The sequence below is a fragment of the Pelophylax lessonae genome, assembly GCF_965119305.1.
Source record: "Pelophylax lessonae genome assembly, chromosome: 2".
In the NCBI taxonomy this organism is placed as follows: domain Eukaryota; kingdom Metazoa; phylum Chordata; class Amphibia; order Anura; family Ranidae; genus Pelophylax; species Pelophylax lessonae.
This window is the reverse complement of record NC_138769.1, coordinates 747,013,732-747,040,561: the sequence shown is the minus strand read 5'-3', so window position 1 is coordinate 747,040,561 and position 26,830 is coordinate 747,013,732. Positions and strand designations below refer to the sequence as shown.

The 26,830-nt window shown below is 48.9% G+C and overlaps 1 protein-coding gene across 1 annotated transcript in view; it reads right to left on the bottom strand.

The window, feature by feature from the left end:
• Positions 1-26,830, bottom strand: part of LOC309548372 (uncharacterized protein) — a gene marked incomplete at both ends in the record, with an annotated part of 1,605,927 nt that overhangs the window by 1,831 nt on the left and 1,577,266 nt on the right.

Genomic DNA, 26,830 nt, shown 5'->3' with positions numbered 1-26,830 from the left:
AAAAACTCAGCCCCAGTAAGGGAACCTCGAAGAAAGTCAAGTGTTGCTCTACTCCCAACCTTCAGATGATTACCTGACCAACAACTCAGAGGCATGTTTTGTCTTTGGGTTTCCTACACCCTCTCCACGATTGAACGAGGAGAGACTTCTGTATCTGCCAAATGTGTATGCACACATAAGGTTTGCGTTTACCTGTTTGATGTATATATACGACGATATTTTAATGACATCCCAGTCTTAGTTCGTAGGGTTCAAAATTGAGTTGGCCCACCCTGTGCAGCTATAACAGCTTCAACTCGTCTGGGAAGGCTGTCCACAAGGTTTAGGAGTGTGTCTATGGGAATGTTTGACCGTTCTTCCAGAGAGCAATTGTGGGGTCAGGCACTGCTGTTGGACGAGAAGGCCTGGCTCACAGTCCCTGCTCTAATTCATCCAAAACTACTCACTAGGGCGAGATGCTCTGGGGAATTCCAGGATGGGGGAGGATCTGGGGGTCCTAGTATATGAAAGACACATTAGAAAACTCTGGTTCAGCCACATCTGGGGTATTCCATTCAGTTTTGAAGGAAGGATGTCCTCAGGAAGGATGTGCTGGAAATGGAGAGAGTCCAGAGAAGGGCATCTCAATTAACAGGGGGACTGGAGGACCTCAATTACGAGGAACGACTACAAGCACTAAATCTATTCTCTCTGGAGAAGAGACGCTTTAGAGGAGGATTGATAGAGATGTACAAATACCTCAATGGTGATCCCAGCGTAGGGAGGAAACTATTCAGTCACAGGGAGTGTAAGAGGACACGGGGCCACACAATGAGACTGGAGGAGAAGGGGTTTAACCTTAAGCTGTGTAGGGGGTTTTACACTGTCAGGGCGATAAGGATGTGGAACTCTCTTCCACAATTGGTGGTGTCAGCAGGAAGTATTAATGGTTTTAAAAGACTCTTGGACATGCATCTTAGTGAACACAACATACAGGGATATGGGAAATGATCATCGACATTGACACACACACACCTACACAGGTTGAACTGGATGGACTATTGTCTTTATTCAACCTCAACTACTATGAAACTCACTACAGTATTTTGGGTGCTTCTTTCAACAACATTATTATTTTCCTTTATAGAAAACTGCCTGTTCAAATTTGGGACTAGGCAAAGAAATTGTTTTTAAGGCTGTGTACGTACTTACTATATATACATACTGCTAATAAAAAATTAAAGGGGCACTTTTTACTCAGCGTACAGCATCAAGTCAATTAATCTCCTGGGATATTGATCTGGTCAGTAAGGTAGCAGAGGGGGTTGTTAATCAGTTTCACTTGCTTTGGTGTTGATGAAATTAGCAGGTGCACTAGATGGGCAACAGTAAGACAACCCCCAAAACAAGAATGTTTTTACAGGTGGCCTATTTTTTTCCCCTACTAATTTTTTCTGACTGTTTTGCATTTGGCTAGGGTCAGTGTCACTACTGGTAGCATGAGGCCATACCTGGACCCTATAGAGGGGGTCAGTATCACTAATGGTAGCATGAGGCCATACCTGGACCATATAGAGGGGGTCAGTGTCACTACTGGTAGTATGAGGCCATACCTGGACACTATAGAGGGGATCAGTGTCACTACTGGTAGCATGAGGCCATACCTGGACCCTATAGAGGGGGTCAGTGTCACTACTGGTAGTATGAGGCCATACCTGGACCCTATAGAGGGGGTCAGTGTCACTACTGGTAGTATGAGGAGATACCTGGACCCTATCGAGGGGGTCAGTGTCACTACTGGTAGCATGAGGAGATACCTGGACCCTATAGAGGGGGTCAGTGTCACTACTGGTAGCATGAGGAGATACCTGGACCCTATAGAGGGGGGTCAGTGTCACTACTGGTAGTATGAGGCCATACCTGGACCCTATAGAGGGGGTCAGTGTCACTACTGGTAGTATGAGGAGATACCTGGACCCTATAGAGGGGGTCAGTGTCACTACTGGTAGTATGAGGCCTTACCTGGACCCTATAGAGGGGGTCAGTGTCACTACTGGTAGCATGAGACCATACCTGGACCCTATAGAGGTTGCACTGGCAGTCCAGGATGGCACATCAATACGTGCCATTGCCAGAAGGTTTGCTGTCTCCAGCACAGTCTCAGGAGCATGGAGGAGATTCCAGGAGACAGGCAGTTACTCTAGGAGAGCTGGACAGGGCCATAGAAGGTCCTTAACCCATCAGCAGGACCGGTATCTGCTCCTTTGTGCAAGGAGGAACAGGATGAGCGCTGCCAGAGCCCTACAAAATGACCTCCAGCAGGACACTGGTGTGAATGTCTCTGACCAAACATTTAGAAACAGACTTCATGAGGGAGGCCTGAGGACCCGACGTCCTCTAGTGGGCCCTGTGCTCACTGACCGGCACCGTGGAGCTCAACTGGCATCGGTCATTGAACACCAGAATTGGGAGGTCCGCCACTGGCACCCTGTGCTTTTCACAGATGAGAGCAGCTTCACCCTGAGCACATGTGACAGACGTGAAAGGGTCTGGAGAAGCCATGGAGAACGTTATGCTGCCTGTAACATCGTTCAGCACGATAGTTTGGGTGGTGGGTCATTGGGTCATTGATGGTCTGAGGAGGCATTTCAATAGAGGGACGCACAGACCTCTACAGGCTAGACAATGGCACCCTGACAGGAATAGGGATGACAGATCCTCTTTATGGAGGGGTCCCCTGTAATAGGAATAGGGATGACAGGTCCTCTTTATGGAGGGATCCCCTGTAATAGGAATAGGGATGACAGGTCCTCTTTATGGAGGGATCCCCTGTAATAGGAATAGGGATGACAGGTCCTCTTTATGGAGGGATCCCCTGTAATAGGAATAGGGATGATAATACCTAAAGCACAGGTAGGGCCGCCCCCATTCAATGTCCCAGCATGGACAATCTAAATGTAATGAATATGATAGGTAAAACAATATGCATGTCATGAGTGTAGCACCCTCTAGTGTGCTAGATGTAAATAGGTTTTGAAGTTAGAGTAGGGAATTGCATTTTTAGCTCAGGGCTGAGCCTGTGAACCTGGGTCAGGGCTCAGGGGGCTGGATGACTCATCCTGACAGCTCTTTCGGCACCTCCCCCTGTTTTCTGGAACATTGGAGAATGTGCTAGGATGTAGTGGGTGGAAGCCAGGGCCGGACTGGGAATAAAATTCAGCCCTGGAAAAAATTTCATACCAGCCCCATAGCATTATTATACCGACCCAACACCATAGCGCCATTATTTTCTTGTTCATAAAAGGGAAAATCATGCATTTTAAAGCACATTTGAAGAGTGTATTATATATATAGATAAGAAAGTTATGAAAGCATGTAGTATATATATATATATATGCAAATTCCGGTTAAAAGTTGTAAAAGTGCGGACACAATAAAGGAGGTGCAGGGGCTGCGGGCACGGTACAGGAGATGTCAGACTGTGCTGACATGTTACAGGAGATGTCATAGACTGTGCGGACATGGTACAGGAGATGTTGGGGGCTGCGGGCATGGTACAGGAGATGTCATAGACTGTGCGGACATGGTACAGGAGATGTCAGAGGCTGTGTGGACATGGTACAGGAGATGTCAGAGGCTGTGCGGACATGGTACAGGAGATGTCATAGACTGTGAGGACATGGTACAGGAGATGTCAGAGGCTGTGCGGACATGGTACAGGAGATGTCAGAGGCTGTGCGGACATGGTACAGGAGATGTCAGAGGCTGTGCGGACATGGTACAGGAGATGTCAGGCACTGTGCGGGCATGGTACAGACGTCAGGGGCTGTGCGGGGATGGTACAGACATCAGGCGCTGTGCGGGCATGGTACAGACGTCAGGCGCTGTGCGGGCATGGTACAGACGTCAGGCGCTGTGCGAGTATGGTACAGGAGATGTCTGGCGCTGTGCGAGTATGGTACAGATGTCTGGCGCTGTGCGGGCATGGTACAGATGTCTGCCGCTGTGCGGGCATGGTACAGATGTCTGCTGCTGTGCGGGCATGGTACAGATGTCTGCCGCTGTGCGGGCATGGTACAGATGTCTGGCGCATCACAGTGGATATCCAGAGCAGAGATCACACACACCCACAATGGAGGCAGAGTTCAGGCTCCTTACTGTTACCAAATAAAAAAAAGCCCTAGAAAATGGGACACTCAGCCATAGCATGGATGAAACCGCACTGCTCACTCTCATGACCCTGTGACCTCAGGCTCACCCCTCACCTGCGATCACATGCTGATGGCGTGTGAAGTCTCGTCATCTGTGTGGGAGACTGGGAGGGATCGTCGGCGCTGTGACAGCCAGCCTCAGTAACTTGATGACCCAGCACCGCCGTCCGCCACGCAGGGCACAGGCGCAGCCGCCACGTGACGTCATGCCGCTCACAGCGGCTGACGTAGAAAGAGATGGACGGTCACGGACCGCCATTCTGGAGCACAGCGGGGGTCGGGGGCGGAGCAGTGCAGCCTGCACAGCGGCCGTCATCAGCGGCCCCAATCAATGCAGCGGCCGGTGTACCGGCAATACTTAAAGCGGCGCTGCGGGCGGCCCTATTAAAGCGGCTGGTGGAAGCTAGGAGGGGTTACTTGGAATATTTACGAGGGTCTCATCCAATATCCAGTGACCGGTCAGGCTGCATTGGATGGGCACCGGTCAGGCTGCATTGGATGGGCATCGGTCAGGCTGCATTGCAAGGGCACCGGTCAGGCTGCATTGCAAGGGCACCGGTCAGGCTGCATTGCAAGGGCACCGGTCAGGCTGCATTGCAAGGGCACCGGTCAGGCTGCATTGCAAGGGCACCGGTCAGGCTGCATTGCAAGGGCACCGGTCAGGCTGCATTGGAAGGGCACCGGTCAGGCTGCATTGGAAGGGCTCCGGTCAGGCTGCATTGCAAGGGCACCGGTCAGGCTGCATTGCAAGGGCACCGGTCAGGCTGCATTGCAAGGGCACCGGTCAGGCTGCATTGCAAGGGCACCGGTCAGGCTGCATTGGAAGGGCTCCGGTCAGGCTGCATAGGAAGGGCACTGGTCAGGCTGCATTGGAAGGGCACTGGTCAGGCTGCATTGGAAGGGCACCGGTCAGGCTGCATTGGAAGGGCTCCGGTCAGGCTGCATAGGAAGGGCACCGGTCAGGCTGAATTGGAAGGGCTCCGGTCAGACTGCATAGGAAGGGCACCGGTCAGGCTGCATAGGAAGGGCTCCAGTCAGGCTATATAGGAAGGGCACCGGTCAGGCTGCATTGGAAGGCCACCGGTCAGGCTGCATTGGAAGGCCACCGGTCAGGCTGCATTGGATGGGCACCGGTCAGGCTGCATTGGAAGGCCACTGGTCAGGCTGCATTGGAAGGCCACCGGTCAGGCTGCATTGGAAGGCCACCGGTCAGGCTGCATTGGATGGGCACCGGTCAGGCTGCATTGGAAGGCCACTGGTCAGGCTGCATTGGAAGGCCACCGGTCAGGCTGCATTGGAAGGCCACCGGTCAGGCTGCATTGGATGGGCACCGGTCAGGCTGCATTGGATGGGCACCGGTCAGGCTGCATTGGAAGGCCACCGGTCAGGCTGCATTGGAAGGCCACCGGTCAGGCTGCATTGGAAGGCCACCGGTCAGGCTGCATTGGATGGGCACCGGTCAGGCTGCATTGGAAGGGCACAGCTGAGACTTGAATTCTTTATGTAACGCACTCCTGAACTCTGCACTCTGATTTTTCTCTATCTCATCATCATAACATTTGGTTAGAAAATAAATATCTTTTTTTTCCTCATGGAGGAAATGTGAGAAACACATCCCACATACACTGTATATATATCACTGTATATATATCACTGTATATATTACTATATATATCACTGTATATATATCACTGTATATATCACTGTATATATAATTTGAGGAAAATATGCTTATAAACAGTTTACCATTTGCCAATAAAAATTAAAAAAAAATGTCCCTGGATTTCATTTAAAAAATCTGTTCACCTTACCATAGTGAGCCGACATTACCCCCCACCATAGTTCCTTACTCCCCTCCATGCTCCCCCATCTTACCCGATCTCTCCCGAAGTTTCTCCTTAAACTTTTTGTCTGTCTTTCACTGCAGTGTCATGTGAGAGGAGGGGGAGGGGTGTCCTCCATTTTCTTGTAGCTCAGAGAGGGGAAGGGGGTGTCCTCCATTTTCTTGTAGCTCAGAGAGGGGGAGGGGGTGTCCTCCATTTTCTTGTAGCTCAGAGAGGGGGAGGGTTGCCCTCCATTTTCTTGTAGCTCAGAGGGGGAGGGGTGTCCTCCATTTTCTTGTAGCTCAGAGGGGGAGGGGTGTCCTCCATTTTCTTGTAGCTCAGAGGGGGAGGGGTGTCCTCCATTTTCTTGTAGCTCAGAGGGGGAGGGGGTGTCCTCCATTTTCTTGTAGCTCAGGGATTCAATCTTCCTGTAATGACTTCTCGTTGTTTATTTTACTTTTCAATTTTTATTGGAATTTTAATTTAACAATAACATTTACAATTATTTGTTACTTCTGACTCTTTGCTTGGTACATGGAACAACAGTTAGGCTCCATTCACATGTAAGCGTATGGATCACGGGCAGATTCCGCCCGCGATCTGGAGATTATTGCAAATCGCGGGACGCCTGTGCGTTGCCTGTTGATTTGCAATAGACCCCCAAATGATGAGCAATGTTGCCGCGATTTCCGCCTGCCGAATCGCGGTAACATCGTGCAAAAAAAAATTGCGGGACGCATTACGACCAAAAAAGTACAAGAGCTTCTTTGGGGGTCGCTCAGCGTTTGGGGGTCTATTGCAAATCAACGGGCAACGCACAGGCGTCCCGCGATTTGCAATAATCTCCGGATCGCGGGCAGAACCGCGGCGGTTCTGCCCGCGATCCATACGCTTACATGTGAACGGAGCCTTAGGAGAATGAAGAAAATTACAGGAGTACAAGGTAACAATTAAAGCAGAAAAAAATACAAATAAAAAAAAAATTAACAAAAAACACAGCGTGCCCAATCCGCCCCCCCTAATGGGAACTATCTGTAAGCGGATTTTGGTTTTGGTTTTCAGAATTGTCGCTCTTTTTTTTGTTTATAGCGCAAAAAATAAAAAAATCGCACAGGTGATCAAATACCACCATAAAGAAAGTTCAGTTTATGGGAAAAAAAAGGACATCAATTTAATTTGGGTACAGCGTCGCACGACCGCGCAATTGTCCGTTAAAATAACGCAGTGCCAAATCACAAAATATGGCCTGGTCAGGAATGGGGTAAAATCTTCCGGTCTTAAAGCGGTTAAAAATACGCTAAATACATTTTGGCCTAAATATATGACAAAAATTGAATATATTGGATATTTTTTCAAAATTGTTGCATTTTTTTTTGTTTATAGCGCAAAAAGTAAAAATTGCACAGGTGATCAAATACCACCAAAAGAAAGCTCTGTTTGTGGGAAAAAAAAGGACGTCAATTTCGTTTGGGTACGGCGTGGCATGACCGCGCAATTGTCCGTTAAAGTGACGCAGTGCCGAATCGCCAAAAAGTGGCCTGGACGTAAGACAGCAAAATCCTCCGGCGTATTTTGATTGGTTTGCGCAAAAGTTATTGCGTTTACTAACAAAGGGAAAGATTTCTGTCATTTTTGGTGTTTTTTTTTTTTAATGAGTAATGGCGGCGATCTGCGATTTCTTTTTGCGGGACTGCGACATTGCGGCGGACAGATCGGACCCCTGACTGACATTTTTGACACTTTTGGGGGTACCAGTGACATTACTGCAGTATATATGCACTGTTACTGTAAAAATGACACTGGCAGGGAAGGGGTTAATTTTATTGGAGAGGGAGGGGTTAATGTATGCCTGGTGCTTACTAACGTGTGTGGGGGGGAGGGGACTGAGTGACACAGACACAGATCGCATGTTCAGCTATGCTGAATCCTGTAATCTGACCCTGCCTGTCACTTAGGAGATTTCCAAACTCGATTCCCTGACGATGGGGAAGAGCAGCGGCCGCTCCCCCCCTGGCCCGACTCCCGCTGTGACTGAATACAGCGGGAGGGAGCCTCCGGCGGCGCGCGTGTGCCGCCCACAAGGGGAGGAGTCCAGCGACGTAGGTCTACGTCGCTGGATGGGAACGAGCCACTTTGCCGCAGTACAGTCAACGTGACTGGTCGGCAAGTGGTTAAAAAAAAAGAGAGAGAGAGGGACATTGTAGGAGATTTCAGATCTCCAACGACCACAGAAGACCTCCTCCAATCCCTGGGGTTGTCAGAATCTTCTGACAAAGCTTCCGGGAGTCCCATGGATATAAAATGCTGCTCTGAAATAAGTGAGAGAGCCGCGGGGCTCACTTTACTTTCTTCAGGGCTTTTTTTCAGCAGGAACGCGAGGGATCACAGTTCCGGTACCTCCAGCACTGAATGTATGTAATGGCAAGGGGTGTGTTGAAGGGTCCATGGCTGCTGGGGGATCTATTGTTCCCGAAAAAGATCTAGTTTTGCTGGAGGGTCAATTGTTGCTGGAAGGGATCTACTGTTGAGAGAGGGGTCTATTGTTGATGGCAGCAGGAAAGTCTACTGATGCTGGGCTGCCTGCTGGGAAATCTTTTGTTGCTGCCAGGGACTATTCTTGTTTGGGTCCATTGTTGCTGGGGGAATCTATTGTCACTGAGAAGGGTTTATTGTTGGCGGGGGAATCTGTTGTCATTGAGAAGGGTCTATTGTTGGTGGGGGAATCTATTGTGACTGAGAAGGGTCCATTGTTGGTGGGGGAATCTATTGTCACTGAGAAGGGTCTATTGTTGCTGGGGGAATCTATTGTCACTAAGGCTGGCCATACACTATACAATTTTATTGTTCAACTTTCCTTTAGATTTACCAAAACCATGTAATATAGGGTCAAACCTAAACACTTTCAATTTGTATTCAATCAGGCATGCCCTTGCACTACATAGTTTAAGGTAAATCTAAAGGAAATTGAATAAGAAAATTGTATAGTGTATGGCCAGCCTAAGAAGGGTTTATTGTTGCTGGGGGAATCTATTGTCTCTGATAAGGGTTTATTGTTGCTGGGGGAATCTATTGTCTCTGAGAAGGGTCCATTGTTGCTGGGGGAATCTATTGTCACTGAGAAGGGTTTATTGTTGCTGGGGGAATCTATTGTCACTAAGAAGGGTTTATTGTTGCTGGGGGAATCTATTGTCACTGAGAAGGGTCCATTGTTGGTGGGGGAATCTATTGTCATTGAGAAGGGTCTGTTGTTGCTGGGGGAATCTGTTGTCACTGAGAAGGGTCCATTGTTGCTGGCTGCGGGGGAATCTATGTTACTGCTTTTCTTGTTATTAAGGAATTTCATACAAATTACTTATCACCACAAAATTATACTTGGTTCTGTATTCTCTAAAAGAGGCGCTACTGGGAGGTGGGTAGGGGGTGGAACTAAGGGACGGTGCTCGGAGGTTGGTAGAGGGTGGAACTAAGGGATGGTGCTCGGAGGTCGGTAGAGGGTGGAACTAAGGGACGGTGCTCGGAGGTCGGTAGAGGGTGGAACTAAGGGATGGTGCTCGGAGGTCGGTAGAGGGTGGAACTAAGGGACGGTGCTCGGAGGCGGATAGAGGGTGGAACTAAGGGACGTGCTCGGAGGTGGGTAGGGGGTGGAACTAAGGGACGGGGCTCGGAGGTGGGTAGAGGGTGGAACTAAAGGACGGTGCTCGGAGGTGGGTAGGGGGTGGAACTAAGGGACGGTGCTCGGAGGTCGGTGGAGGGTGGAACTAAGGGACGGTGCTTGGAGGTCGGTAGAGGGTGGAACTAAGGGACGGTGCTCGGAGGTGGATAGAGGGTGGAACTAAGGGACAGGGCTCGGAGGTGGGTAGGGGGTGGAACTAAGGGACGGGGCTCGGAGGTGGGTAGAGGGTGGAACTAAGGGACGGTGCTTGGAGGTGGGTAGGGGGTGGAACTAAGGGACGGTGCTCGGAGGTTGGTAGAGGGTGGAACTAAGGGATGGTGCTCGGAGGTGGGTAGAGGGTGGAACTAAGGGACTTGGAGGTGGGTAGGGGGTGGAACTAAGGGACGGTGCTCGGAGGTGGGTAGAGGGTGGAACTAAGGGACGGTGCTCGGAGGTGGGTAGGGGGTGGAACTAAGGGACGGTGCTCGGAGGTGGGTAGATGGTGGAACTAAGGGACGGTGCTCAGAGGTGGGTAGGTGGTGGAACTAAGGGACGGTGCTCGGAGGTGGGTAGGGGGTGGAATTAAGGGACGGTGCTCGGAGGTGGGTAGGGGGTGGAACTAAAGGACGGTGCACGGAGGTGGATAGAGGGTGGAACTAAGGGACAGGCTCGGAGGTGGGTAGGGGGTGGAACTAAGGGACGTGCTCGGAGGTGGATAGAGGGTGGAACTAAGGGACGGTGCTCGGAGGTGGGTAGATGGTGGAACTAAGGGACGGTGCTCGGAGGTGGGTAGGGAATGGAACTAAGGGACGGTGCTCGGAGGTGGGTAGGGGGTGGAACTAAGGGACGGTGCTCGGAGGTGGGTAGGGGGTGGAACTAAGGGACGGTGCTCGGAGGTGGGTAGAGGGTGGAACTAAAGGACGGTGCTCGGAGGTTGGTAGAGGGTGGAACTAAGGGATGGTGCTCGGAGGTGGGTAGGGGGAGGAACTAAGGGGCGGTGCTCAGAGGTGGGTAGGGAAAGACGGGAAGTGACTTGGAAGAGGTAGTTCCTGCACCTATTCTCTGAGAAAAAAAGCCCTGACTATCTTTATTATCAAAGTCATGGTTCCCAGCAGCTGAAGGCACCTTCTGGCTGGAAGGTGATTGGCTAAACGTACTTCCTCTACATAGGCCAGGATGGAGGAAATTTTTGCTGATGGCAGAGATACCGTGTCCTCCTGTATATCAAGCTTCGTGTCCAAGTAGATTAGTGCCCGGATTGGCTCCAACGGACTCTTCTTCTAGTTTATGAGTCATCCAAACGTTTGCAGAGTCACCACCACTACCGTGTGATGATTCACAAGGCGATATCTGTCCTGGTTCAGTAACAGGATATTGTCCAGGTAATGGTGTATAGGAAATCTGGGTGATTAGTGACAACGGCACCTAGGAAAAGACCCTGGGTGAAATTGTTAGGCTGAACGGCAGGCAGATGGATTAATAATGAACCTCCCGAGAACCTCAAAAGCAATTGAAAGTGTGGGCAGGGCCGATCCCAGGCGGGTGCTTAGGGTGCAGTGCGCCGCCTGGTGGGGGGCGCACTATCCTATCCTGGCCGGCCAGAAGTCTCTCACTGCAGCCTCGGAGCTGACTGCTTTGTAGTTGTGAGCTGAGGCAGGGGCGGACGTACAGGGGTCCTGGGAGTCGCCATGGTGACTGGGCCCCATGCTGCAGGGGGCCTTAGAGGGCCCCCTGTATGACTGGATAGGAGGAGAGGCAAGGGCGGCTGAGACGGATCTCCTCCATCCTCAGCAGAACTGTCACACATAGGAAAGTGAAAGCAGTGTGTGCTCTCTGCCTCCCCCTAGAGTGCAATACCGGACAGGAAGGAAGGAAGAAAAAGGTACAGCACTGACGTTTTTTTTTTTTTTTTAAAGGCTTTCTCTGTGTATTTGCATTTATATATGCATGTGTGTATGTATGTGTGTGTTTATATATGTGTATGTATTATGTGTCTGTGCTTATATATGTGTGTGTATGTGTGAATGTATATGTGCTTATATATGACTATGTATATGTGTGTGTATATGTGCTTATATATGACTATGTATATGTGTGTGTATATGTGCTTATATATGACTATGTATATATGTGTGTATATGTGCTTATATATGACTATGTATATGTGTGTGTATGTGCTTATATATGACTATGTATATGTGTGTGTATATGTGCATACATGTGTGTTTACATGCGTGTATGTATGCACATTCATTTTAATCCTGACCCCCTATATGTGTACAATCCGAAGTGTTTTTTTTCCAGCTTGTTCATAGTACTAGCAAGAAAATGCCATTCCTCTGAAAAGCGATCCATGCTCATATCGCTTTTCAGAGGCATTTGGCAGGCGGTAAAAAGGCATTATGTTGCCTCCTCACTGCCTGTTTTAACCCCCTAAATGCATCATCATTATGTTGCAACTGCGTGCAATGCACACAGTTGCGGGGTGGTTGTAGTGCAGCCCCATTCACCTGGGGGTATACTTCCAGCCACAGAATGTGTCCACCCCCAGCTGCTGCCTCTGCAGCTACAGGGTGAACAGTTAGGGGGTGGTAAAAACACAGTTAAAGTGTGTGCTTTTTACCACCCCTCAACCCCACATGTGAACAAGCCCTTTTTTCATATGCTGCGTGCTGCGTTTAGGCAGCAAAAAATAATTTCAGTGGGCCGCCCCACAGAAACACCGGGAAAAAAATTCTCTGTCTATTTTTTTCTTTCCCAATGGTTGCTGCAGGGGATCTGTCAGGATGAAGCCTTTTCTGAATGGAGAGTCAGTGATCCATACTGATCACCGACTGTCTATTCATAACTGAAACATAGTAAACTGTATTACAATGCTTCAGTATGTGAATGAATGGGAAGCTCTGTACAGAGCTAGTCCTATCTATTTATTCTGTGCAGCTGAGGAGATGAGAAGGAGATGGAAAGCTGTGCCTCAAAGGTGGAACATCAGGGGTCTGTTTAGACTCCCGATATTTCACCAAAGCCCCCCAACGGGGCTCCTAAAAAAAAATGTAAAAAAAAAAAATATTTAAAAAAATATTATATTGTAAAAAAAATGTAATAAAACTACTGACACCAGGGGCAGAACTACCACACAAACATCGCACTTGCGACCGGCCCTGACATTCCGCCACTGGGCTGGGAGGGAAGGGCCCCATCCGGGGGTCAGGGGGGCCCTGAAGGTTCTAGTTATGCCACTGAGCTGAGGGGAGGGGCGACAGTGGGGGAGGAAGACAGGACAGGGGGAGATGCCGGTGTTCTAAAATTTGGTTGGACCTGTGAAAAAAATCGGACCTCGTCACTTCCGGGGGCCCTACGTCATGAATCAGCTGATGGGCGTCCCAAGTGCGCATGCGCAGAAGACATTATCTTGGTTTGGTAAAATTATAACAGAGAGCGGGCAGTTGACTGAGAGGAGGCGGGGCTGAGGTGGGACGGAAGACACCGCCGCGTCATCTGCAGAGCTGAATAGAGGAGGCGGGACGGAGGTGCGGCCGTGTAATAAATGCAGGGCTTAAGCGACTCCTTCTGTTTTATTATCTTTAGTAATTATCGTATTATTTATCCTTAGGATTTCAGTGCAAAATAAGAAATAGTAAATGTAATGAAATCCTAAGGATAAATAATACGATAATTACTAAAGATAATAAAACAGAAGGAGTCGCTTAAGTCCTGCATTTATTACACGGCCGCACCTCCGTCCCGCCTCCTCTATTCAGCTCTGCAGATGACGCAGCGGTGTCTTCCGTCCCACCTCAGCCCCGCCTCCTCTCAGTCAGCGGTCCGCTCTCTGTTATAATTTTGCCAAACCTCAAAAAATGTCTTCTGCGCATGCGCACGGATGACTCCATCAGCTGTTTTGGGATGCTCTGTCCCCGGAAGTGACGAGGTCCGATTTTTTCACAGGTCCGACCAAATTTTACAACACCGGGTTTCCAGTCCCAGCTTTAACCACTTACCGCAAACTGACGTTAATTAACGTCAGCAGACTTTGCGGGGTTATACCGGGATGATGCCTCTAGCTAGAGGCATCATCCCGGTACCGTGGTTTAGAGCCGACGGTCGGCTTTCCGTCGGTAACGACCGATGCGGCTCGGGAGCCGCTCGATCGTTACCTGGGTTAGCGGGAGGGGACACCCCCCCTCCCGCCGCCTTCCGTGGCTTTTACCGGGGCTCCCGTCCCACCGGGAGCCCCGAGCACCCAGCCGGCACGTCCGCCGGCTGGATGGAGTCCCGATGAATGCCAGAAACAGCATCGATCGATCTCCGATGACGTAACCCGGGGGCGGCGTCCATGACGTCACTTCCGGGTTACTGTGCTGCAAAAGGCGGCAGTTTCAAAAAACGGCTGTATGCAAAAATGCAGTTTTCGTTGTTTTGCATACAGGGAAGTGCAGTGGAGGGGTTTGGGGTCTTTTAGACCCTCGATCCCTCCATAAAGAGTACCTGTCACACATATTGGTGTCACAAGGGATGTTTACATTGCTTGTGACAGCAATAAAAGTGATCAAATTTTTTTTTTTTTTTTAAAACTTTAATAAAGTTAAAAAAATAAATAAAATAAATGGGAAAAAAAAATAAAAAATTTAGCCACCCCCGTCACCGTTAGGTCGCGCACGAAAAAAAACGTATGCTCAAGTCGAGCCGCGAATGAAATCGCTGTTCAAACCCCACATGTGAGGTATCCCCGCGATCGCCAGAACGTGGGCAATAATTAAAAAAAAAGAGCTACACTCTAACTCTAAACTGGTAACCGTTAAATAAATGTAAAGTGTCGCAGATTGAGATCTCTATTGACCGTAGTTTGTCGCCATCCCACGGGGGGGCGCGATTTTAAACCGTAACATGTTGGGTATCTATTTACTCGGCCTGACATCATCTTTCACAATATACAAAAAAAATGGGCTTACTTTACTGTTTAGTATTTTTTAAATGCAGTGAAATGTGATTTTTCAAATTTTTTCCAAAAAAATGGCGTTTTAAAGACCGCTGCGCAAATACCGCCGGACAAAAAATTTTGCAATGACCGACATTTTACTCTCCAGAGTCTTTCCTAAAAAAATATATATAATGTTTTGGGGTTCTAAGTAGTTTTCTAGGAAAAAATACTGGTTTTAACGCGTGAACAAAAAGTGTCCGAAATAGGGCTGGGGGTAAAGTGGTTAAAAAGGCAAGCACATGACAATGACAGATGATCAGGTGAGGTGGGAGGTGTAAACATCGATCGGATGGATGGATCGCTGAGTGTAGTGTAGCAGCTTCCTCTCCTTACAATCTTCCTCTCAGTCTGTTACTACAAGCAGGCTGGGGGCTGCTCAGAGACTTCCAGTCCAGCCCCTTTTTCCCATGCGGAGCTGTGGAGGAAGAAGTCTCATGGCATGTGTGTGAGTGTGACCCGGCCATGCGATCCCACTGTCTGCTGAAGTTTTAGTGCATGCTGGCATTGCTGATCTATCAGTGCTGCTGGTGGTTGTGGGGGAGCGATCAGTGACAGGAACTGATGACATCCTCTGAGCTGTGTATCTGTCACTGTGTGATCGCAGAGTTCGGGTGTCCTCTGTGTGTGTGAGTTGTTGCCTGCTGTCAGTGTTTTATCTTCCCCCACTCTCTATAATAAGTCGCGCTAGCTTAAACGATGGAAAGTAAAGTCCATCTGTAACAGGATCACAGTGTTCAAACAGGCTCCCTATGGGTATATTCTTACCAGAAATGGTAAATCAAAAGGCAGGTTCTCTAAGATAAATCTCTTCCCCTTGATAGCAGACTGGAACCGATATTCTCGCGTTGATTCAACGGTAATGATAAAAAATAAAGGCACATAGCGTAAAAACCCAACACAAATGGAAAAAACTTAAAACACCAATGTGAGTGAAAAAAACTGGATAAAAGTGTGTGAAAACTCCACCAGTGTATATCCAAAATATTCAAAAGGAATAAAAATAGCTCTTGAGTGGGACACCTATAGGTACCCCTTACCAAAGGTGACTGAAAATAGGTGCACACATATGCGTGAAGTGCAATCCTAAAACGGCTGGTGTCGCCTCTTACCACAATAAAGGAAAGAAAAACGCCAAAGTGAATGAGAATTCTTAAGTGTCCTCTGTGTAGGTAACCACCACCAATAAAACTCGCCTCTTACCCAGGGCCAGATTAACGTAGGGGCTATTGGAGCTGCAGCTCCAGGCCCCTTCCTTTATATAGGCCCCAGGTTGGCCATATTCACTGTGACCGCTCTTCTGTCACTTGTAAACACAGAAGTCTGGCTTCTATGCTCGCTTCCCCAGGCAGCTCCCTCAGAACCTCCCCACACAGCGCGAAGGCCTGACAAGGAGGGACAGTTGCCGATGCATGGATGTGTTTATGGGCTTCAGAGACAGCATCCCATGTTGAATTAGGCATGCATGGCTGCACCCTTCCTCCTCTGGGTGCATGCCAAGGCACGGCCCTTAAGGCCCTTCAAAATCCTCAGCACCAAGCCCATGATGCTCTTAATCCGGCCCTGCTCTTACCAGAAGATAATCAGATAAAGCCAGATGGTATAGACAAAAATCAAGCAAGAAGAGATGCCAGCCTTCACCGGTGAGATTTGCCTCTTACCCAAAGGGAATGATCAAATCGCCTGTGAAATGATGAACTTCAAGGAACCTGCAGTGGAATCCTGGTCGAGTAACTCCAAAAAGGGCCAAGGAGATCACCACCAAACAAAAAAGAAGGCTGTACACTGGGTGTACCTCATCACCTGGGCTCTACAACACCCTGACAGCAGGCTGGTCACGGCCAGTGATCAGCCTGTCATTGGCCGTGACCAGGGGATGGCTGGGCCAGGGGGCAGGGGGGAAATTGCCCCCTGGGCCACTCTGATGCTCCGTAAAAAGACTGCACCACTTCTGCCACAGACATGCCTAAAGGATTCCTGGTGAAGAGAAGTAAAAAGTCCCCACTGCTGACCTATTGAGTTCAGGATGAAGGCAAGGACAGAGCGCAGGCCTCTCCCCCAGCATGGATGGTGTAAACTGTGTCTGAGCAGAGACCGGTTCCATGCCCCACTGGAGACTCTCCTCCCCCAGGTAGCCCTGACCGAGCTGTCCCAGCTCCCCCCAACTGCCCCATGCTGACCAGGTCAGGAACCCAGGTTCGGCCAGTGAATAGAGAATACCTGGAGCAAAGCTTCAGCCTGGAATGGGGGTCAGGAGGAGGCCGGGGAGAGGGCCGAGTCCCTGCACCATGGGCCTCTGGTTTGTAGTTGCCCCCTGGGCCGAAAGTTGCCAGTCTGCCCCTGGCCGTGACCAGCCTGCTGTCAGGGTGTTGTAGAGCCCAGGTGATGAGGTACACCCAGTGTACAGCCTTCTTTTTTGTTTGGTGGTGATCTCCTTGGCCCTTTTTGGAGTTACTCGACCAGGATTCCACTGCAGGTTCCTTGAAGTTCATCATTTCACAGGCGATTTGATCATTCCCTTTGGGTAAGAGGCAAATCTCACCGGTGAAGGCTGGCATCTCTTCTTGCCTGATTTTTGTCTATACCATCTGGCTTTATCTGATTATCTTCTGGTAAGAGGCGAGTTTTATTGGTGGTGGTTACCTACACAGAGGACACTTAAGAATTCTCATTCACTTTGGCGTTTTTCTTTCTTTCCTTTATTGTGGTAAGAGGCGACACCAGCCGTTTTAGGATTGCACTTCACGCATATGTTTGCACCTATTTTCAGTCACCTTTGGTAAGGGGTACCTATAGGTGTCCCACTCAAGAGCTATTTTTATTCCTTTTGAATATTTTGGATATACACTGGTGGAGTTTTCACACACTTTTATCCAGTTTTTTTCACTCACATTGGTGTTTTAAGTTTTTTCCATTTGTGTTGGGTTTTACGCTATGTGCGTTTATTTTTTATCATTACCGTTGAATCAACGCGAGAATATCGGTTCCAGTCTGCTATCAAGGGGACGAGATTTATCTTAGAGAACCTGCCTTTTGATTTACCATTTCTGGTAAGAATATACCCATAGGGAGCCTGTTTGAACACTGTGATCCTGTTACAGATGGACTTTATGGACTTTACTTTCCATCGTTCAAGCTAGCGCCACTTGTTATAGAGATTCTGTTTAGGGTGTGGTCACACTTGAAGTTGCTGCTGTTTTTTTTTCCATTAGCGCGGTTATTACTATTGTATTTATCTTCCCCCACTGCCTGAGAAATTCAAGCATGGTCAGAGTGTGAATCCTCCCCTCCCCCACTGCAACGGTCACCCTGTCAGCCACAGATAAAGTTTGTGACACTGATTAGCAGAGCCTGGGAGGGAGGCAGACTTTACCAGGGGACATATCTCAGTCCCACACTGACAGAGCCTGTGTATGGGCTGATCACAGTGTGATAAGTTACAGTCAGACCATGTAATGTACACTACACATACACTTCCATAGCATGACGGTGATATCACATGACCATTATGGAAGTGTATGTGTAGTGTACATTGCATGCTCTGACTGTAACTTAGACCGAAGTTTAATGCATAGTAAAAGGTTTTAGGCTTATGGAGGTGTATGTGTACTAATAATGCGCATTGTGCCGCACATTCACGAGCATAAGGGGGGGGGGGGGGGGCAATTTTTATTTTGCCTAGGGGCAAAAATCCTTGCACCAGCCCTGGAGATGAGGAGCCATACAGAGGAAGCAGCGGCTTTGCTCTCTACTGCAGCCGCCTGCTTTCTCTGTACGGCTCCTCCTCTCACAGGCGGAGTGCATTTGATATCACTCCGCCTGTGAGCCAGGACTATGGAGGCGCCGTTCTCACAGTGACAGCCGCAGCCCCGCTGAGATATCACACAAGAGCTTTACACCACAGAGCCTAAAGAGCCCAGCACCACAGAGCCCAGCACCACAGAGCCCAGCACACCACAGAGCCCAGCACACCACAGAGCCCAGCACACCACAGAGCCCAGCATACCACAGAGCCCAGCACACCACAGAGCCAAGCACACCACAGAGCCCAGCATACCACAGAGCCCAGCACACCACAGAGCCCAGCACACCACAGAGCCCAGCCTACCACAGAGCCCAGCACACCACAGAGCCCAGCCCCACAGAGCCCAGCACACCACAGAGCCAAGCACACCACAGAGCCCAGCACACCACAGAGCCAAGCACACCACAGAGCCCAGCACACCACAGAGCCAAGCACACCACAGAGCCCAGCATACCACAGAGCCCAGCACACCACAGAGCCCAGCACACCACAGAGCCCAGCACACCACAGAGCCCAGCATACCACAGAGCCCAGCACACCACAGACCCAGCACACCACAGAGCCCAGCACCACAGAGCCCAGCACACCACAGAGCCCAGCACACCACAGAGCCCAGCACACCACAGAGCCCAGCATACCACAGAGCCCAGCACACCACAGAGCCCAGCACACCACAGAGCCCAGCCCCACAGAGCCCAGCACACCACAGAGCCCAGCACACCACAGAGCCCAGCACACCACAGAGCCCAGCCCCACAGAGCCCAGCACACCACAGAGCCCAGCACACCACAGAGCCCAGCACACCACAGAGCCCAGCATACCACAGAGCCCAGCATACCACAGAGCCTGCCACCACAGCCCAGCATACCACAGAGACCGGCACACCACAGAGGAGCCAGGAATCAAGACAGGCAGCCAAGAATCATGACCAGCAGCCAGACCCCAGGACCAGCAGCCAAGAATCAGGACCAAAAGCCAGCCCCAAGGCCCCAGCAGCCAGACCCCAGGACCAGCAGCCAGACCCCAGGACCAGCAGCCAGACCCCAGGACCAGCAGCCGGAATACAGGACCAGCAGCCTAGCCCCAAAAACCAGGACCAGCAGCCAGGAATCAGGAGGACCAGCAGCCAGACCCCAGGACCAGCAGGCCAGCCCCAGCAGCCAGACCTTAGGACCAGCAGCAAAGCCCCAGAAGCCAGGACCCAGTCCCAGAAGCCAGGCCCCAGGACCAGCAGCCAGCCCCAGTACCCATTATTTAAGGTAAGTGAAGTCTTCTAGTCTTGGGCCTGGGCATCAAAGTGCTATTAATTAATATAATATTGTTTATTTTTCTATTGTTCAGTGACACTCTAATGTAGTCTCTCATCGGGGATGGAGGGGACTCTTTCTATCAGAGACTCTCCAATAGGCACAGAGAGGGCCTCTGTAAGATAAACCCCCCTCCAGGTCCCATTAGACTCCGTTGTAGTCTCTAATGGGGCCTGGTGGGGGGTCTTTCTAACATAGACTTTAAAATGCACACGGAGATGACCTCTGTTCGAGAGACCCCCCTCCAGGTCCCATGATACAACCCCATTGTAGTCTCTAATGGGGCCTGATGGAGGCTCTGTCTAACAGACTCTCTAGCAGAGGCCCTCTCTTTGTTCCTTGGAGAGACCCCCTCCAGGTCCCATTAGGAAAAGGGAGGAGTTAGTAAGATGACCACGCCCACACGGGGGCGCCATAAATATTTCTGCACCCAGGCGTCTGTTACCCCTTGGATCGGCCCTGAGTGTGGGGCTATAGATATGTGGAAGTCCTTCAGATCTATGGAAAGGAGCCAGTCTCATCCAGTGATCTCAGTTATGTATTATGTATGATACAACTGTGTGAGTCTGTCTGTCTCCTACATTGAAGTACATGGAATACACATCTACGTATTGCTTTGATTATTTAGGAGTCAGACTTCATGGCAACAGGCTATAGGTCTCACAGTGTAAAGGGGGATTAAATCTTCATATTTCTTAAGAGATATTGCTGACAGATATTACTGTCACATTTGAAACAATCCAAACCATTAAGTAAATTCACTCCCAGTGCCGGTGAGTACCGTCACAAACTGTACATATATGTGGACTTTATGGTGCACATCATGAGACAGGTGCACAAAAACTATATAAAATAATAATTTATTAATTCAAATTTAAAACCAATAGCACACTAAAATGGTGAAACTGACCAAATAAAAGGTCCGGATCACCAAACATGAATACAGAAGAACATAACTAATGATTGTAAATCATGTACACAGTAGACATACAATATCAAAAGTTGTGTAGATATAAAAGATACGTCTGTTCAAAGGTCAACGTGTTTGTCAGGGACACAGCCGTACTGGCATTTCTGCCAGTACTAGTCATGGACGCTCCTGGCTCAATCGACACAGCCCTCTGCTGGCCCGTCAGGGAAATGGCCGTAGGAGAACTGGCAACATTGCCAGTAATAGCAATGGTCGCCCCTGCCTCAATTGACACTGTCCTCTGCTGGCCTATAAAAGGTGGCCATAGGAGCAGACTCATTGCTGGATTATCTTTTAGCTTCATGTGCTTCCTGTTGTGACCCGGCTTGTTTCTGAACCATCTGATCTCCTCCTGGTGTTTGACCCTCGGCTTGCCTCTCGGACTTTGCTCTTGCCACTACCTGCCTGTTTTCCCAGTGTATGACCCCGGCTTGCCTAAGGACTCTGTTTCTGCCTGCTCACCTGTGTATGACCCCGGCTCGTCCCTGTTCTGCTACTTACCTTGCTCTTGGACTGATCACCGGTGTTTGACCCTCGGCCTGGCTTTTACTACTCCTCTAGTTGCCTGCCTTACCCAGAGTTCCTGAAATCATCTGGTGCTCACCACAGGCGACCTGTGCTACTTGGGACGCTTCACCTCCTGTACCACTTCCAGGGGTGACTCGCACTGAGCTGCAAGGGAAGCCCTCTCTGCACTTCGGCCTCCATCCAGATTGTGACAGTGTTTCGCGGTAAGCTTCATCAGGACCGTAAACAGACAGTTATGTTCTTAGAATAAACAAAAACCTATATTAGTAAATATACATAATGAGTATATATATATATATATATTTATTTATTTATATACTCATTATGTATATTTACTAATACAGGTTTTTGTTTATTCTAAGAACATAACTGTCTGTATACGGTCCTGATGAAGCTTACCGCGAAACGTGTTGACCTTTGAACAGACGCATCTTTCATACCTACGCAACTTTTGATATGTATTGTATTCCTACTGTGTACACGAGTTACAATCATTAGTTGTGTTCTTCTGTATTGATGTTTGGTGATCCGGACCTTTTATTTGGTCAGTTTCACCATTTTAGTGTGCTATTGGTTTTACATTTGAATTAATAAATTATTATTTTATATAGTTTTTTGTGCACCTGTCTCGTGATGTGCACCATAAAATCTACATATATGTACAGTTGTATCATACAAATGTTTTCTATTTTTGAAATTAGGATTATGGAACGCTCTTGATAGCTCTTTTTTCCTTTATGTGTTTATGTAGTCTCACTTCCCTGGTGGTAATGTATTGATCACATACAGTGCTTATCATTGACAATTTTTGCTGTTTTCTCCCGGCTGCCAATTATTTTTTTTCTTATTTATTTTGTTATGAAATAATTATATTAAAGTAAATTGTTTTAATTTACTATTTTGTCACCATAATCTTTCTGTTTTGGTTAAGCATGGACAGCTTGGACTCCCACCCGGAAATGTTCTTTGTCCTTTTACTGGGGTCTTATCACACTTTTTTTTTTTCTTCTTTTGCCTTTTTTGTTTTTCTGCTTTTTTTTTTGTTTTTTTCTGTGTTGTTTTATACTTTTCAGATATGTGGAGCAGCACCATCTAGTGTCTGCTCTCCATACTGCACCCTCTATATTTATCAGTTCCTTTATTGCATGATCATGTGAGCATGTACCAAAGGTTACATCGTGCCTTTTTTCCTGTTTTCGGCCATTTTAGAGTCGGTTCCAGCAGGTTGAACAACGTCTGAGTCTCCGTCCTGAACACACGGCCACCAGCATGGGATTTCCTCCACGTCACACCACACAGGTAAGTCAGGTGGGTGTTCTATTCATTGTACATTCCTTTCCCTGCTATATACATATCAATCATCTGTGACCGGCTGTTTCACCTTGTGATGAATGATCTGGGTATATATACAGTATCTGACAAAAGTAAGTACACCCCTCCCATTTTATTCGATAAAATTCGATAAGGATTCGAGCTCCATAGGGATTTGGAATGGAAAGCTCATGTCCTCTGTAATGACCTGAAAATAAATAACTCTACACCAAGATCACTATATGGACTCCTTATATACAGTATCTGACAAAAGTAAGTACACCCCTCCCATTTTATTCTATCTTTTCATGTGACAACACTGAAGAAATGAGACTTTGCTACAATGTAAAGTAGTGAGTGTACAGCTTGTATAACAGTGTAAATGTGCTGTCCCCTCAAAATAACGCAACACACAGCCATTAATGTCTAAACCGCTGGCAACAAAAGTCAGTACACCCCTAAGTGACAATCTCCAAATTGGGCCCAATTAGCCATTTTCCCTCCCCTGGTGTCATGTGACTCGTTAGTGTTACAAGGTCTCAGTGTCAAGATATGAAAACATATTGAGGACTCTTAAAGTCTTTTATATTACATATTCATATATCCATATTCAGTATAGCAGTCTAGAGTCCCCTCTTAATCCCTGAATGTACTTTCAAATAATAAGTTTAAAATCATAGTTTAAGCCCCCGTTCACACTGGGGCGACGCTACTTCGCACCGCGACCTCCGAGGTTGCGGTGCGAGCAGCGCGCCGCGACCTCGGAGCGGCTGGCACGGACTTCATAACATTGAAGTCTATTGCGGTCGCCTCCTGGTCGCCCCAAAGAAGCTCCGGACCCTTTTTCTGACTCGGAGCGACTTGTGTCGCTCCTATCAGAACGGGTCCGCAGCTTCCCTATGGGAGGCGACCTGCGGCAACCTGTGAGGCGACCAGGTCGCCTCACAGGTCGCCCCAGTGTGAACGGGGGCTTAGAATTCAGTCTTAGTCTATTTTTATTATGTTGTCTTTATTATGAAAATATGTCATGTATAACATGAGATGTTCTGCCAACATAACTTCCCTAACTTCCCGGAATAACAGATAAAAAAATATATTGGCTTAGATAATTATAGTTCCAGTAACCGGCCATCAATTGCATATTATCCATCATTTTTAATTGTCATGTTGATCTATAGTCACTCATCCTGCTTTTCGGTCAAGACGACCAAGAACTTTGCTAAATAATCAACAAAGGATGTATTATGAAATATTGTGTAATCTTGTATGACCATGTTTTTGGACCTATGCCCGCCATAGGCTATAATGTAATAATTGGCTATAAAAGGATGTATCAAAAATGTATAAGGCATCACATGCTCTCTCTCTCTGTATGAGATGTGGTCTTTGCGCAAGTATTCTCAGTAAAGCTTACCTGAACAGATGCAAATTAATTGACGTAAATGTCCTTCATTGAACGACTCCTCAAAACATCAGGTGTGAATGGGGGGCAGGTGTGTTAAATTTGGTGTTATCGCTCTCACTCTCTCACATACCTCCCAACTTTCGATGTTGAGAAGGAGGGACATTTAGGGGGGAGATTGACCTGTGGCAAGCGTAGCGCATCGCGGCGAAAAGGTTAAAAAGTTGGTGTGGTTAAATTATGATGGACGGGAGGGGATAATCTGTCATCCCCTGTGTGCCTCTACCACTACCCCCTTTAGCTGCAGAGGCAGCACCTGGGGGTGTAAACATACTGTACCCACAATGCTTTGCTTCACAGCTGCGGCATGAATTTGTTGAATGTGACCCATTCAAGGGAATGGCACTGCTCTGCAAGGGCCCCACAACTGTGTGAAATACACATGGCTGCAGCATTGCTAATGCAGGGCTGGTATAAAGAAGGTGGTGAAGAGGCAATACAACACCTCTTTATCACTTGTCAAATGCTCTCTGAAAAGCAATCCAAGTGCTGATCACTCTTCAGGGACCAAAGTGTGAACAAACCCCTAATTATCTTTTTTTTTTTCTTTGTTTCACAGTTTAGAATTTAAATACTTTTTATTTTTCATAACAATATTGTTGGACTATGGTGAAATTTTTGGGGTCTAAACAGTCTGAGACAGAGAAAGGGGACTGAGTACAGAGGTTCCTCAGTCTCACTATTGAGACAGAGAAAGGGGACTGAGTACAGAGGTTCCTCAGTCTCACTATTGAGACAGAAAAAGGGACTGAGTACAGAGCTTCCTCAGTCCCTTTCTCTGCAGCCTCAGCTGCACTGGACAGTAAATGAACAGAAAGCTCTGAGAAATTAGGAAAGCGGCTAGGAGAGCGGCTATCAGAAATTAGATTATTTATATTATTACTATTACATAAACGACTGCAATGGAAGGTGAGGATGGAAATGGGGTGCAGGGAGAGAGGAGAGTGGGATGAGAAGAGAGTGTGATGAGAAGAGAGCGTGATGAGAAGAGAGTGGGATGAGAAGAGAGTGGGATGAGAAGAGAGTGGGATGAGAAGAGAGTGGGATGAGAAGAGAGCGGGATGAGAAGAGAGCGGGATGAGAAGAGAGCGGGATGAGAAGAGAGCGGGATGAGAAGAGAGCGGAATGAGAAGAGAGCGGGATGAGAAGAGAGCGGGATGAGAAGAGAGCGGGATGAGAAGAGAGCGGGATGAGAAGAGAGTGGGATGAGAAGAGAGTGGGATGAGAAGTTGAGTGGTAGGGGGAGAACTCCAGCTTGGACACTGGCGGTGGAGCAGAGACATAAGTAGAACCTTCAGAGCCCTGACGGAAGAACCCATGGAGGGCCCCGTGATCCCTAGCTGGGGCCCGTACCTCTGAGCCCAGTAGTGGAATGCCAGTTCCCTGTTCATTCACATACTGAAGCATTCTATGCTACAGTTAGGAATGGACAGAGTTGGGAATGGACAGAGTTGGGAATGGACAGAGTTGGGAATGGACAGAGTTGGGAATGGACAGAGTTGGGAATGGACAGAGTTGGGAATGGACAGAGTTGGGAATGGACAGAGTTGGGAATGGACAGAGTTAGGGATGGACAGAGTTAGGGATGGACAGAGTTAGGGATGGACAGAGTTAGGAATGGACAGAGTAAGGGATCGGTAACAACCAATTGCTCTATCATTTCAGGCAAGGAAGGGGCCAGGGAATAACATTTTTAGCAGCCCCTTCCCTGCTCTCCATCCTGACATATCCCCCGCAGCAGCTGGTGGGAGAGGGGGAGGGGGAACCTGGTAAAACTGGGAGAGGGCCGGAGAGAGTTCAGGGGCCTGGGGGCAGAAGGGGGGGGGTCAGGAGACAGTACAAGGGGACCAGAGAACAGCAGAGGGACTGGAGAAGAGCATGGGAGGGGGGGGGGCAGAGAACAGCATAGGGACCGGGGAAGAGCACAGGGGGGACCAGAGAAGAGCACAGGGGGGGACCAGAGAAGAGCACAGGGGGGGACCAGAGAAGAGCACAGGGGGGGACCAGAGAAGAGCACAGGGGGGGACCAGAGAAGAGCACAGGGGGGGACCAGAGAAGAGCACAGGGGGGACCAGAGAAGAGCACAGGGGGGACCAGAGAACAGAAGAGGACCAGAGAACCACACAGGGACTGGAAAAGAGCACAGGGGGACCAAAGAACAGCATGGGGGGGAGGGGCAAAGAACAGCAGAGGACCAGAGAACAGCAGAGGGACAGGAGAAAAGCAAAGGGGGAACAGAGAACAGCACAGAGACCGGAAGAAGAGCACAGGGGGGACAAAAGAACAGCAGAGGACCAGAGAACAGCACAGGGACCTGAAAAGAGCATGGGGGGGGAGGGCAACCAGAGAACAGAACATAAACTGGAGAAGAACACGGGGGGGGACCAGAGAACAGCACAGGGACTAAAGAGCAAAGGGGACAGGAGAACAGAACAGGGGGAATCAGAGAACAGCAGAGGGACTGGAGAAGAGCACAGGGGGGACCAGAGAACAGAAGAGAACAGCACAGGGACTGAAGAGCAAAGGGGGAAAATAGAACAGAAGAGGACTAGAGAATAGCAGAGGGACTGGAGAAGAGCACAGGGGGGACCAGAGAACAGCAGGGGGACGGGAGAAGAGCACAGGGGGGACCAGAGAACAGCACAGGGACTTGAGAAGAGCACAGGGGGGGGGACCAGAGAACAGCAGGGGGACGGGAGAAGAGCACAGGGGGGACCAGAGAACAGCACAGGGACTGGAGAAGAGCACAGGGGGGGCCAGAGAACAGCAGAGGGACTTGAGAAGAGCACAGGGGGGGGGACCAG